The sequence below is a fragment of the Manis javanica genome, chromosome 6 (assembly GCF_040802235.1).
Source record: "Manis javanica isolate MJ-LG chromosome 6, MJ_LKY, whole genome shotgun sequence".
Classification (NCBI taxonomy): domain Eukaryota; kingdom Metazoa; phylum Chordata; class Mammalia; order Pholidota; family Manidae; genus Manis; species Manis javanica.
The window spans coordinates 107,903,332-107,915,219 of NC_133161.1; the positions used below are offsets into that span (position 1 = coordinate 107,903,332).

At 44.8% G+C, this 11,888-nt stretch overlaps 1 long non-coding RNA gene and 1 other non-coding gene across 2 annotated transcripts; both read left to right on the forward strand.

Moving 5' to 3' along the window:
* The first annotated feature begins 8,016 nt into the window (after positions 1 to 8,016).
* Positions 8,017 to 10,139, forward strand: LOC140849968 (uncharacterized). The gene is made up of 3 exons (XR_012132483.1): positions 8,017 to 8,493; positions 8,635 to 8,716; positions 9,898 to 10,139. It is a non-coding gene; the product is annotated as an uncharacterized lncRNA (long non-coding RNA).
* LOC118967760 (small nucleolar RNA SNORA9) lies at positions 8,818 to 8,949 on the forward strand. The gene has a single exon (XR_005054985.1). It is a non-coding gene; the product is annotated as a small nucleolar RNA SNORA9 (small nucleolar RNA).
* Positions 10,140 to 11,888: the final 1,749 nt, after the last annotated feature.

Here is an 11,888-nt window from a genome sequence, read left to right on the forward strand (position 1 = left end):
TATTCAGGAGCCCACCCAGAGTCACCTCATTAAAACAAAAGACACTCCTTTCACCCAGGAAATTTCAAGAGTTTTAGGAGCTCTGTGCCTGTAACTGGGGGGCAGAGACCAATATGTGTATTTTCTAGTATTTCACAAACTGATCCTAGGCTGACTGTCCTCAGGCTGCTCCTACCCACTGCCGTGCCTTTTCTTCATCTCCCTGTGGAAATTAATCAAAGGAACCTTCCTGACATGGCATGGGGTGGCAGCAGAGCAAGGCTTCACAACCTCTGCCCCAGCCAGCTGCAGACCCTAGGAAGGAACAGCTGATCTTGCAAGGCCATAGTGCTGTAGCTCCTGCTTTGCTCCCCACAAGTGAAGGAAGGCTTTCACTCCCTTGGCAACAGCCCAGCTAGTGAGATGCTGTGATGGGTGGGGAAGGCTCCCAGCTTCCTCCAATAGTATTTCTGCTTAGAGCAGTTCCCCATCGGCCCAATTTTTTTCTTTTCTCCCCCTTCACCTATTTCATCCACAGGCCCCTCCCCTATGACACCCACCAGTCACTCCTCTGTGTCTACTAGTTTGCTTCTGTTTTGTTTGTTCTTTTTTTTCTCTCGATTCCATATATAAGTGAAATTATATAGTATTTGTCTTCCTCTTCCTGACTTACTTCACTCAGCATAATACTCTGTAGGTCTGACCATGTTAATTGCAAATGGTGAGATTTCATTATTTTTTTGGCTCAGTAATATTCCATTCTATATATGTATCACATTTTCTTTATTCATCAATTGATGGGCATTTAGGTTGCTTCCATAACTTGGCTATTGTAAATAATGCTACAATAAGCATAGGTCTGCATACAGCCTTTTGGATTAGTGGTTTTATTTTCTTAAGATAAATTACCAGAAGTGGAATTACTGGGTCATATAGTATTTCTATTTTTAGTTTTTGAGAAACCTCCATACTGTTTTCCCCAGTGGCTGCACCAATTTTCATGCCCACCAGCAGTGCAGGAGGCTCCCTTTCCTCCACATCCTTGCCAACACTTCTCGTTTCTTGTTCTCTTGATATTAGCCATTTCTGACTGGTAGGAGGTGATATGCCATTGTGGTTTTGGTATTCATTTCCCTTATGAATAGATTATGTCTATTTATTAATTCTAAGTTTTTTGGTGGAGTCTTCATGTATGTCTTTGGAAAAATGTCTATTCAGGTTGCCTGCCTATTTTTTAATGAGGTTATTTGCTTTTTTGGTGTTGAGTTGTATGAGTTTGTTTGACATTTTGTTTATTGGTCCATTATCAGAGATATCATTTGCAAATATAATTTCCCACACAATAGGTTGCCTTTATGTTTTATTGGTGGTTTCCTTTACTGTGCAGAAGATTTTAGTTTGATATAGTCCTGAGGCAGGTGTTAGCATGACACAGACAGGAGTTCAAAGTTCAGAGTTTCAAATACCCCCACACCTCAGGCCCCCTGGGTAAGTCAGGAGGGACCTAAGGTCAAGGCTTCACAGTAAACAAGCACGACCTGAATATCTGGAAAATTCAGCCTGAAAAACAAGGGAGTTTTTACTTTTTCCTTTGAGTCCTAACAACAACCTCCCCCACCCCTGCCTCAACAATCATGTAAATTCCTTAGTCTTTATAAACCCTAGACATAGCAGCCCTGACCGCATCCTTACCTGGAGCCCCTCCTCATTACCAGGATTCCTTTTCTTTTCACTCATTTAAACCTCTGCTGGTTGCTCCATACTCCTCTATTGCTTTCATTTTTCCTTGCCTCCAAGACACGATCCTGGGAAAAACAGCATCTCAGCCAGTAACAATCCCACTTGTTTATTTTTGCTTTTGTTCTCCTTGCCTGGGGAGACATATCCAGAAAAAAATTACTAATGACAAGTTTACTATGTTTTCTTCTAGGAGTTTTATCATTTGAAGTCTTATATTTAAGTCTTTAATCCATTTTAAGTTAATTTTTGTGTATGGTGTAAGACAGTGATCCAATTTCATTCTTTTGCATGTAGCTGTCCGGTTTTCCATACACCATTTATTGAAGAGACTGTCTTTTCCCATGGCACATTCTTGCCTCATTTGTCATATACTAATTGACCATATAAACTGTTTATTTCTGGGCTCTCTGTTCTCTTTCATTGATCTATGTGGCTGTTTTGTGCCAATATCTGTAGTACAGTTTGAAGTCTGAGAAGCATGATACCCCCCCCCAGCTTTATTCTTCTTTCTGAAGATTGCTTTGGATATTTGGGGTCTTTTGTGGTTCCATACAAATTTTAGGATTATAATTTGCTCTAGTTCTGTGAAAAATGCCGTTGGTATTTTGATAGGAATTACATTGAGTCTGTAGACTGCATTAGGCAGTATGACGATTCATCCTTTTCGTGAGCTGGGAATATCTTCCTACTTGTGTTTTCTTCAATATCTTTTATCAGTGTCTTGTAGTTTTCAGTGTACAGATCTTTAACCTCTTCAGTTAGATTTATTCCTAGGTATTTTATTATTTCTGAAGCTATTGTAAATGGGATTAATTTCTTACTTTCTCTTTTTATTAGTTTACTATTTATACATTATTTATACAGCAGATTTTTGGATTGATTTTGTATCCTGCAACCTCACTGAATTTATTTATTAATTCTAATAGGTTTTTGGTGGAGTCTTTAGGGTTTCCTGTGTATAGTATGTCATATGCAAATAGTGACAATTTAATTCCTTCATTACCAATTTGAACCATTTATCTTTTTATCTTGTCTGATTGCTGTGGCTAGGACTTCCAGTACTATGTTGAATAAAAGTAAAGTGTGCCTAGCCAGACTTATCAAGAGAAAAAGAGAATCTACATACATCAACAGAATCAGAAATGAGAATGAAAAAATAACGACAGACCCCACAGAAACACAAAGAATTATTAGAGAATACTATGAAAATCTATATGCTGGAAAACCTAAAAGAAATGGACAGCTTCCTAGAAAAATACAATCTTCCAAGACTGACCAAGGAAGAAACAGAAAATCTAAACAGACCAATTACCAGCAACAAAATTGAATCAGTAATCAAAAAACTATCCAAGAACAAAACACCCAGGCCAGATGGATTCACTGCTGAGTTTTATCAGACATATAGAGAAGACATACCCATTCTCCTTAAACTCTTGCAAAAAAATAGAAGAGGAGGGAACACTCCCAAACACATTCTATGAAGCCAGCATCACCCTAATACCAAAACCAGGCAAAGACACCACCAAAAAAGAAAATTACAGACCAATATCCCTGATGAACGTAGATGCAAAAAAACTCAACAAAATATTAGCAAACCGAATTCAAAAATACATCGAGGATCATACACCATGATTAAGTGGGATTCATCTCACTGATGCAAGAATGGTACAAAATTTGAAAATCCATCAACATCATCCACCACATCAACAAAAAGGACAAAACCCACAAAAACCACATGATCATCTCCATAGATGCTGAAAAAGCATTCAACAAAATTCAACATCCATTCATGATAAAAACTCTCAGCAAAATGGGTAAAGAGGGCAAGTACCTCAACATAATAAAGGCCATATATGATAAACCCACAGCCAATATCATACTGAACAGCAAGAAGCTGAAAGCTTTTCCTCTAACATCGGAAACAAGACAGGGATGCCCACTCTCCCCACTGCTATTCAACATAGTACTGGAGGTCCTAGCCACGGCAATCAGACAAAACAAAGAAATACAAGGAATCCAGATTGGTAAAGAAGAAGTCAAACTGTCACCATTTGAAGATGACATGATACTGTACATAACAAACCCTCCTAGAATCCACTCCAAAACTACTAGAAGTGATACCGGAATTCAGCAAAGTTGCAGGATACAAAATTAACACACACAAGTCTGTGGCTTTCCTATACACTAACAATGAACTAATAGAAAGAGAAATCAGGAAAACAATTCCATTCACCATTGCATCAAAAAGAATAAAATACCTAGGAATAAACCTAACCAAGGAAGTGAAAGACCTATACCCTGAAAACTACAAGACACTCCTAAGAGAAATTAAAGAGGACACTAACAAATGGAAACTCATCCCATGCTCTTGGCTAGGAATAATTAATATTGTCAAAATGGACATCCTGCCTAAAGCAATCTACAGATTCAATGCAATGCCTATCAAAATACCAACAGCATTTTTCAACAAACTGGAACAAATAGTTTTAAAATTCATATGGAACCACAAAAGACCCCGAATAGCCGAAGCAATCCTGAGAAGGAAGAATAAAGCAGGGTGGATCTCATTTCCCAACTTCAAGCTCTACTACAAAGCCACAGTAATCAAGACAATTTGGTACTGCCACAAGAACAGACCCACAGACCAGTGGAACAGAATAGAGACTTCAGACATTAACTCAAACATATATGTTCAATTAGTATATGATAAAGGAGCCATGGACATACAATTGGGAAATGACAGTCTCCTCAACAGATGGTGCTGGCAAAACTGGACTGCTTCATTTGAGAGAATGAAACTGGATCACTGCCTAACCCCATACATAAAAGTAAATTCAAAATGGATCAAAGACCTGAATGTAAGTCATGATACCATAAAACTCTTCGAAAAAAACATAGGCAAAAATCTCTTGGACATAAACATGAGTGACTTCTTCATGAACATATCTCCCCAGGCAAGGGAAACAAAAGCAAAAATGAACAAGTGGGACTATATCAAGCTGAAAAGTTTCTGTACAGCAAAGGACACCATCAATAGAACAAAAAGATGCCCTACAGTATGGGAAAATATATTCATAAATGACAGATCCAATAAAGGGTTGACATCCAAAATATATAAAGAGCTCATGCACCTCAACAAACAAAAAGCAAATAATCCAATAAAAAAAAAATGGGCACAGGATCTGAACAGACACTTCTCCAAAGAAGAAATTCAGATGGCCAACAGACATATGAAAGATGCTACACACTGCTAATCATCAGAGAAAAGCAAATTAAAACCACAATTAGGTAATTAGGTATCATCTCACACCAGTAACGATTGCCACCATACAAAAGACAACAACAAATGTTGGCAAGATTGTGGAGAAAGGGGACCCTCCTACACTGCTGGTGTGAAAGTAGTATGGAGGTTCCTCAAAAACCTCAAAATAGAAATACCATTTGACACAGGAATTCCACTAGTAATTTACCCTAAGAATGTAGGATCCCAGTTCCAGGAAGATATATGCACTCCTATGTTTATCGCAGCACTATTTACAATAACCAAGGAATGGAAGCAACCTAAGTGTCCATCAGTAGATGAACGGATAAAGAAGATATGGTATGTATACACAATGGAGTATTATTCAGCCATAAGAAAACAAATCCTACCATTTGCTACAACATGGATGGAGCTAGTGGGTATTCTGCTCAGTGAAATAAGCTAGGCAGAAAAACACAACTATCAAATGATTTCACTCATCTGTGGATTATAAGAACAAAGAAAAAAACTGAAGGAGCAAAAAGCAGCAGACTCACAGACCCCAAGAATGGACTAACAGTTACTAAAGGGAAAGGAACTGGGGAGGATGGGTGGGAAGGGAGGGATAAGGGGAGGAAAAAAAGGGGACATTACTGTTAGCAGACATAATGTAGGGGGTGTGCATAGGGAGAGTTATACAACAGAGAAGACAAGTAGTGATTCTTTAGCATCTTCGCTGATGGACAGTGACTAATGGTGTATGTGGGGGCACTTGGTGATAGGGGTAGTCTAGTAAGCAGAATGTTCCTCATGTAATTGTAGATTAATTATACCAAAATAAATTTTTTTAATTAAAAAAATAAAAGTGCAAGAGTGTGCATCCTTATCTTGTTCCTGACCTTAGAAGATAAGCTTTCATCTTTTAGCCATTGAGTGTGATGTTGGTTATGGGTTTAACGTATATGACCTTTATTATGTTTTAATATGTCCCCTCTATACTGGCTTTGTTGAAACACTTTATCTATAAAAGAGCACTCCTATTCTTTATTCTCTGAACTTGCCTATAGTTTTGCCTAGCTTGCATCTCCGGAATTGTAATTCTCTGCTACTCCTGAATAAACCCATTTTTGCTGATAAAATAACTTTTATTTTTAAAGTTGGTATTACTTGGTGATCAGTGTGGGATCATAGAAGACCTCCAACAGCTCCAAACCTCATGAGCAAACAGGTGCCAGTACCCACAGGGTTCACTGAGCTTGCTGCTTTCCTGCCTATGCTGTAGCTGGAAGGTAAGTTTTCTCCTGGCTTTCAAGCTCCACTGTCCTTGCATGTTTGAGCTCTCCACGCTTTTTATTCAGGACCTGCTTTGAGGCTGTTAGGCTGGAGAAAGGAAAAACAAGGACATGCAAACAGAACAGAGAGATGCCATAGGGGGAGAACAGACCAGAGCCCAAAGTCTGTGCTGTATATGGAAAGGGGACAGGTCTCCCTGAATTCCATCCGGATGTGCCAACTAAGACCCGGATGTCAGCCTCCTCCCTCTTGGAAGGAAAAAAGTTTCTAGTTACTATTATGTCACCTTTAGCCAATCGTACCTCTCAACACCCCTTAGGATAGCTTGCCTACTCCTCCCCCTCCTAATCCCTTATAAACGCCCACCTCCCTAACCGGGTGTGACTTCTCTGGCCTGTGACAAGTAGGCCACAGAACCTCACCCCGGGGTATTTAAATAAATTACCTGGCCCCTTGTTGCCTCTCTTTGCCTGCTTATTTCAGCTAGAATTTATCTTACAGAGGCCTTGTCCTTTTTGAGAGTACTTATTTGGCATTTAGTCCATATCTTTTCAGGGATCAGACTGTTCCTATTGGAATTGTGCCAGCCTTCAGTCTGATTCCTTTTTAGATACAGATTGTTTCTACTGGAACTATGCTGGTCTTTGGCCTGATTCCTTTTGGAACCAGGCTATTCTGGTTGAAATTCTTCAGTTTAGGACTTTTTCTTTTTACTGTAGAGAAAAACCTTTAAGAATTGGAACCTCAGTTATCAAAATTTTTTTAGGGTCCCCCCCCCTTCTAGGAGAGTCCAACAGTTTTGGTCACCCATACCCCCACACCCTGACACCCATACTCTGGCCTCACAACCATTTTCCTTCCTAGTTCTCTTGATTATCTCATGGCACAGTGACAGAATGTAAAGAACAGTGAAGTCTGAGCTAGAACGACAACCATAGCCTTCTATGAGATCTGGAGCAAGCCAGTCTGTAGGTGAATGTTAGTTTCCATGTCAGCAACCTGGAAGTAATAGTCCTGCCCTGTGTGTCTCATGAAATTTAATAAAATAATGGGACATGTCTATTGTAAAGTGCTTGAATGTATTTATTAGGTGCTGTACATAAACTATAGGTTTCAAGTATTTTACTTACAGACCCAAGTTCTTGCCTTCCTAGCCCAATACTTAAAACCCTTTGTGTGATTCTTCACACCCTTCCACATAGAGAACACTACAATACTGTAACACTTAGCCTATATCTTCAACAAGCCACATCTGTTCTAGTCTCGGTACTTTCCAATATACCTTTCTCATCCTGTGGGGGATATAATTTAAAACAAAATTCCCTTCCAACCCAGAAAACCTCTCCACAAAGTAAAGTTTTGCGTTTTCTCTTTAAACATCAATTCAGAGTATGATGGTGCATCATAGGCAAGCATAAAGGGCCGCAGAGACAAAAGGAAGCCTCGCTCTGTGTAGCTGCGTGGATACGACCCGCTACCCTGGACAGGTCGCACAACTTGCAGTCGGGTGACAGACAGGTGACCCCTGAGTTCCAGGATAGCGTGCGGCCGGGCTATAGGTGCCCGGACAACCGCACCTCAACACGAGTGCCCGGTGCTTGGAAGGCCTGCGTCGGACTGCCGTGCCTCCGCCACTTGGGCTCACGCCGGCGCAGTACTCCCACAGGTCCACTACAGGCGCCAGGGTCGGGCGCGACCTCCTTCGGCCCCGCCTCCGTCGCTCCCTCGACGCGGCCGGCTGCGCAGGCGCGCCCGCCCGTCACTAGACTTCCGCTCCGGGTCCTCGGGGGTTCACGTAGCCTCTCGGGACGCCATTTCGCAGCGCTGGTGGGTCATGTGATTCGAGAGCGGCTGCCGGCCGGCTGCATGCTGACGCTGCGCGCCGGCGTGCGCCGCTACCGGCATGGCTGGCAGCCGTCGCTAGGCTTTGCGGCCGAAGGACCGTCCTGGGCGGTGTCAGCCCTCTACTGAAACGAGTGAGGGCGTGGGGCCCGCACGCCCGGCTGCAGTGTGAGGTGCGGGTCGCGGCGAGAGGCTCGCACCGGACTTCCAGGGCCGGTGGGGACACGCCTGGCGTAGGGGCAGCGCTCGGGACCGGGGTAGTGGGCCTGGCCCGCCGCAGGGGGCGAGGAGAGTGAGGCCGTCGAGATCACTGAGCGCCTCGGCCTGTGCTGTCCGCGTCCGCGTACTGTCCTATCTGTGGAGGGCACGCCGGACGAATCTGGAGAAATTTTTTTCGGGTAATGGCGCGGGTATTCCGGGCTCTTGCAAGCGGGGAGCTCTGCTCTAGAGCGGCCTGGTCTAGGGGACGAAGCTTAAGATGGCTCCTTGCGTCCCATCACTTGATAGGCAGCCTCTCCAAGGTTCCTTCCCTTCCCCAGGTCAGGAAGGACCTCGCTGCAGCCCATCCCATCCTACCATCTGGCAGTTACCTGCGCCCATGGGCTACGGGAAGAAACCCAGGTGGGTCGAATTCTGCCCCGGAGACTCTCCCCTGGCCTGGTGTGCTGGTGCTCACAGGCGGGCTGTGCGCCCCGGGCCTGAGGGGCTTGAAGGAACGTGGGCCGCAAGCCTCCAGCGTGCTTGGGTCTGGGGTGACCCTGTGCATTCCTATAGTGCTTGCAAGAACATTCCGAAATGGTTTGAGGCCTTGCCCTGCGCCATCCAGAGTAAGGTTATAGAAATTTCAGACAAGTGTGACCTGCCTTCCGTACCCATGTACGGCATTGCACATTGTGTGGATCTGTACCAGCTTGTGTGATAACTGTTCGCCACAAATGGCTAAATTTGTTAAGTAAATTGTGAAGTGCAGCTTTTCATTCACACTACCACAGGGTGCTTAGTGGCCACATTTGGTAAGTGGCTACTGTATTGGACTTTGCAGATTGTAGAAGTCACATCTTTGCCAGAGTTAGTTGTTTCGGACTTTGGGTGTTTGCTGTGTTACAGGATCATTGCAAATTTTATTATATCCTTAAAACAAAATCCTTACCAAAGTTGAAGATGAAGCTCAGAGGGAGTGGTAAAGGTGGGGTGACCCTGCAGAATAACACAGAAAGGAGTAACAGGGATAAACCCTTCCTGGAGAGACGGACATAGAGGATATTTGCAGTTAGTAGGCAAACCAGAGAGAACCCAGGCCTTGGGGCAGGTAGGGTGAGGTCAGCATGCACTGATCTTAAAATGTGCATCTCACAGGCAGGAGGGCACTAATGTCGGGTGAACTTACTTGTTCTGCATCAAATTTCTTGAATCTTCACCCAGTTTAAATCTTTGAGGTCTGCTGTGAAGGGATTTCAGGTCCTTTACAGATGAGGGGCCCAGGGTCAGAAGCACATGTGCAGGATTGCCAACCAGAAACTGGCAGGCTGGGATGGGAAGCCAGGCCTCCAGCCTGGTGCTCCTTCCCAGGATGCCACATAGGGAGTGGGAAGTGGCATCCAGAAGGGGTGGAGGGAAACACCCTGTGTTCTCTACTTGGTGTGAGGGTTGCTCAGTGCAGTCAGGGATAGTCCAGTATGGAGAGTGGCCAGCATGGTCATGGCAGGGCAGCTCGGCTCCCTTGCTCCTCTCAGTGGCTGGGTCACACCACAACCTCCTCTTAAAGGTTGAGCCTTCCAGTGGACCCAGATATGTCTCTTCAGTTCAGGGGCAGATGCTTGAAGACACCTGCCTTCACAGGACTACCGTCTGGGAGACACCTCCACATGAGTCTCCTTCCTGCAGTCCTAGGAGTGAGGTGCTGGCCCAGATGGGCTCTTCAAGGGTATTTGAGCAGCAGACAGCCTCAGCATGCATGAGGTGGCGCCTGCTGTCCACCATACAAGATATGCCTTTCTGTAATGCAACCCACTGCGGCTCAGTGCTTCTGGCCTCCCTGTGCTACCTGCAGGAGTTGGGGCTGCTGGAAAACGCTGAGACTGGCTCCAGCTGTTCTGAAGAACTAACTGTCCTTGTCTCTAGTCGGGGAGCCATGCATCCTACCGGAATCCATGAACCGGCACGCCATGTTGTCACCTGGTGGGGCGCTTCACAGTTCCTGACAGGTGTGTGCCCCAGCGCCTGACATGCGGTATCTGCCATCCCCCAGGGCTTCAGCAAGAGAAATCCCAGGAGCCAGAGCTATAAGACACCTAAGAGATGACCCTTTCTTTGCAGGGTGTGCTGTTATCCCATGCAGTCTGCAGTGTGAGGGTCCAGGAAGGGCCTGGCTTAGGAGGTCAGCTCACTTCTGTTTCGTATGTTAATTGTCCATGAGTTCTTAAGCCAAGAAGTTCAAAACCTTGGATGTATCCCAACCGTGTCTTACTGTAAGTCAGGTGATTGAGTCCCAGATGTTCGTTGCCTCCAGAGTATCTTGTGATCAGACAGTTGTCTAGCGTCTGTACTCACATGGCCCTGCTCTGGCATGACATTGGTGGACTTTGTGGTTTTGGGTTCCAATGCAGCCTTCTCCCCAGGAGTCTTCTAGGCCAGTGTTATTTGACTCATCTCCCATCACAGAGGCCTGTTAGCTCATGTGGAATCAGAAATTGGGAACCCAGGTTGACTTCTGTCATCATCCAGTTGGCATTTGTAACAGTTCTCGGTTATACACTTACATCACTTAATTTTTATAGCAAGCCTTGGAATCGTTTTCTATTTCCTAGTTAGTGTAGATGAGGAAGTGGGCACTGAGTGGGTGGCCTGCCCACAGTGACTCCTGGTGATGCATCACAGTGGCATCCAGGGCCTTTGTGCCTCAGCTTTTTGAGCAGGTTCACAGCCTCACCTGCTCCCTCTTTAGGGAATTTCTGGTTCTTGGCCCAGGCTGGGTGTGGGTGACTTGGGGCCTCTTGTGCTTATCTTACTGACATTCTTTCACCCAGGTTTGGGCACCATGTGGTCTGCTTCTGGAGCATGGACACCTGCTGTGTACTGGAACCTGGGCCCCCTGACATCTCCTGAACAGGAAAAGGACATTTAATAAATGGTTCTTACAGTGTAGCACAGAGAAGATACGTAGTGACTCTGTGGCATCTTACTCTACTGATGGACAGTGACTGCAATGGGATGTGGGTGGGATTTGATAATATGGGTGAATGTAGTAACCACAATGTTTTTCATGTGAAACCTTGATTTAAAAAAAAAAAAGGTTCTCAGAGTGCAATTCAGCCCAGTCTGTTTCTTCTTTCTTTCCATACTCAAGACATGAAGGAAGCAGGCCCTGCTCTTGAAGGAGGCTCAGCCAAGTTCATTCAGGCCTGGGTGTCTCCCATCTCATTCGTGCCTTTGCAGAGTGGGCAGTGGGGTACAGGCTGTCACCAGGAGCTTGTCCTGGAACCCTGGAGTGGGCTCCATTGGCTTGGCAGGATTCTCTGCCTCTTGTCCCCTTCACCAGCATGGGTCAGACAGGGTGGGATGCATCCTCACGCTGGAGTATATGCTGAGGCATCCAGACCCAGGTGTGTGGGTTGGTACTCTTAGTATGAGGGGTCCTGTTCCATCTGAGAAGTAATGTCACAGCCCACCAACAGATTGCACCCACAAGCTGAGCCCATCTAGCTCAGTGTTGGTTATGTCAAGGAGTGTCAGGCTAGGCCAAGGCTGACTGAGCCACTTTTCTGTCCAGTTCACTACTGACATAGTGACCATT